The sequence below is a fragment of the Bos mutus genome, chromosome 19 (genome assembly GCF_027580195.1).
Source record: "Bos mutus isolate GX-2022 chromosome 19, NWIPB_WYAK_1.1, whole genome shotgun sequence".
Lineage (NCBI taxonomy): Eukaryota > Metazoa > Chordata > Mammalia > Artiodactyla > Bovidae > Bos > Bos mutus.
The window spans coordinates 52,809,620-52,812,224 of record NC_091635.1 but is presented as its reverse complement, the minus strand read 5'-3'; positions in this window follow the sequence as shown (position 1 = coordinate 52,812,224).

Sequence of the window (2,605 nt, the reverse complement as noted above, 5' to 3'; positions counted from 1 at the left end):
CCGTCTGCGGTGCTCTTCAGGCCGCCGGCTCTTCCTCCAGGCTCCAGCCCGACGGCCCCCAGCCCTCCCCCTGCGCCCCGAGACCCCGGCTCCCTGCCCGCTGGCCCGGCACCCTGCCTGCCGGGCCCTGTGGGCGGTGACTCAGCATGGCGCCAGACCGGGCCTCCCTCCCCCCACTTCCTCTTTGGTTCCCTCTTCCCTTCCCCCCCCACCACGAACCCGGCTCCACCCCATCGCCCCCACATTCGGGGGCACTCAGGTGGAGACCGTGGCCACTCAGGAGGCCTCACCCTAGTCCCCGGTTCTGACCCCTGGCGTGATGCCCTCCAGAGCCAGACCAGAGGCCTGGGTCCCCGGCCTCCTCTCCAGCCCAAGGCCGGAATTCCTCACCACCCACCGCTGTGGCTCCCCATGTAGGAGCCCAAGGCTGTCTTGACAGAGATGGTGGCCATGTTGGGTGGAGGGAGACCTGAGCACCTCTCCGTGACACCAAGTCCCCCTTTCCAGCCTCTCCTCACCCTCTGCCATCCCCACCCTATTCTCCCGCCCTTGTCCCTTGAAGCCGTGGACCCCTCTTTCTTCACTGAGGGCTAGGAGCCATTTTCATTTCCCTTGTCTAGAGAGAAGTCAAGGATTTTGAGGTGCTGGCCTACCACAGAAGCTGTAGACCTGAGGGGTCTTGCCCTTCTTTGCCCAGCGCTCCGCTTGGAAGCCTTGGCACCAGAGCCTCCCAAGCCCCTCCCCAGCGCCTCCACCCAAAGCCTGCAGCCCAAGCCCCTCTTCGCCCCTTGAGGCCCAAAGTCCAGGATCCCCAGCTGGGGCTGAAGTGAAGGTTCAGATCCTTACCTAATGCTGCAGGGCTGAAGGGCGCAAGCCCTGTGCTCCAGGCTCCCAAGTGGGGTTCCCTTCAGGGCGGGCAGGGCTTATAACCCCGAGGCCACGTGGGTCAGATCTCAGGGCGCCCAACGGTCTTGGAGCCCGCCCCCACACTGCGGTGCCGATTAGCTGCCCCTCCCCTCCCTGGGGAGGACAGACTGACAGGAAACCAGAGACAAGGCTGGGTATTGGCGGGAGGGGGCTGAAGAGACCATGGCACACACCCTGGCAGGTGGCTTCCGGGACCCCAGGCCTGCCCTTCCCCCCTGACACCAGCCATGGGGGGCAGTTCAGAAGTCCGGGGGCTGCCATGGGAGTGACTCCAGGACGTAAGGGCTGCCTCTCAGGGCCTAAATTCTAGCACAAGAGAAGAACCTTTTCTCTGAGCTCCACCCCCACCGACCCTAGCCCAGAAAACTCCCCTCCCTTTGGGACAGCAGTGGAACTCAGACCGGGCCACGGCTCCTGTACGTGCTGCCCAGAGAGGCCACTGAGGAACAGGTGTCCAATGGGGGTCTAGGGCAGCACATTACGATAACCTCCAGGTTGCCCCCAGCACCCCACAAAGCACCCCTCCCCCTGCACCGCCTGCAGGAGACCAGACCCCCTCAGCATGCTGTGGGGGTCGCACCGGGCCTGTTGGCCCTAGACTTGCTGTTCCCATGCCCCGCAGGGCCTGTCAGGATAAGAGGGCAGGGCAGGGCAGTGATGAGGTCTGGGGTCTCAGGCAGGGCCTGGGCGTCATTGGGCTTGGAGGGCTGGAGGGAGAGAGCCTCGGAGAGCAGAGGTTCTAAGCTGCTACCGGATGTGGGCACAGGGCCCGCCCACCTGCATGCCACCCCCGCTTTCCCCATGGGGAAGGCAGGAAGCTGCCCATCCCAGGGCCCCTGGCTGGGGGTGGGGGGAGCGGGAAACGGGGTGTGGGGCTGGGTGGGGGGCTAGGGTGAGTGATTCTCCAAACCTCTCAGTGAGCTTGGCTCTGGCATCAAGAGGGGTGGATTGGGCCAGGGCCAAGGAGGTGAGGGAGCAGGTAGGCTGGACGAGAATCACCCAGGGACTCTTTCCCATGGGCATCTTCTCTGGGTCCCCCATTCCAGGCCAGGCACGCACAGACTGCGGGAACTCCCTGATTCAAAGGCCCAGAAGAGGACTGGCCTGCTGGGGAGGCAGCAAGGGAGAAAACTCTCTTGCATCTTTTCCTTCAGGCTTGGCAACCCTCAACCTGGAAAATAGTTACCCACCTCCAGGCCCATAAATAGGACAGAGAAGGACAAACACGGTTCTTCACCTGCAGGCCTGAAGGGACAGTGGCGAGGAAGATGAGCTGGCCAGAAATGGGACAGTGCTCCTTTAACAGACCACTGCAGCAGACCCTGGGTGGAGGGGAAGTGGCTGCCCCAGGCGATAAGAGGATAAGAATATCAGAGTCGTGCAGTAACCTGGGTTCCTAGACTCCCACCCTTCAGGGTTCCTCCTCCATGAGCATCTTGCCGCCCCGCTTCTGTCTAAAGTATCACTAGAGTCATCACCTTAGAGGTGTTTCGTCCCAGCAAACGAGTCACAGGCTGGAGGCCAGGGGGCCTGGCTTTGGGGCCCAGCTCTGCCGCAGGCTCCCTCAGCGTGTGACCTGCGGCAAGTCAGACCTGAGCTTCCTTCTGAGAGACACGCTTGTCCCTCAACAGACCCCAACCCCAGCCTGGCCTCTCTCCTGACCCGAGCTGGGTGGGGG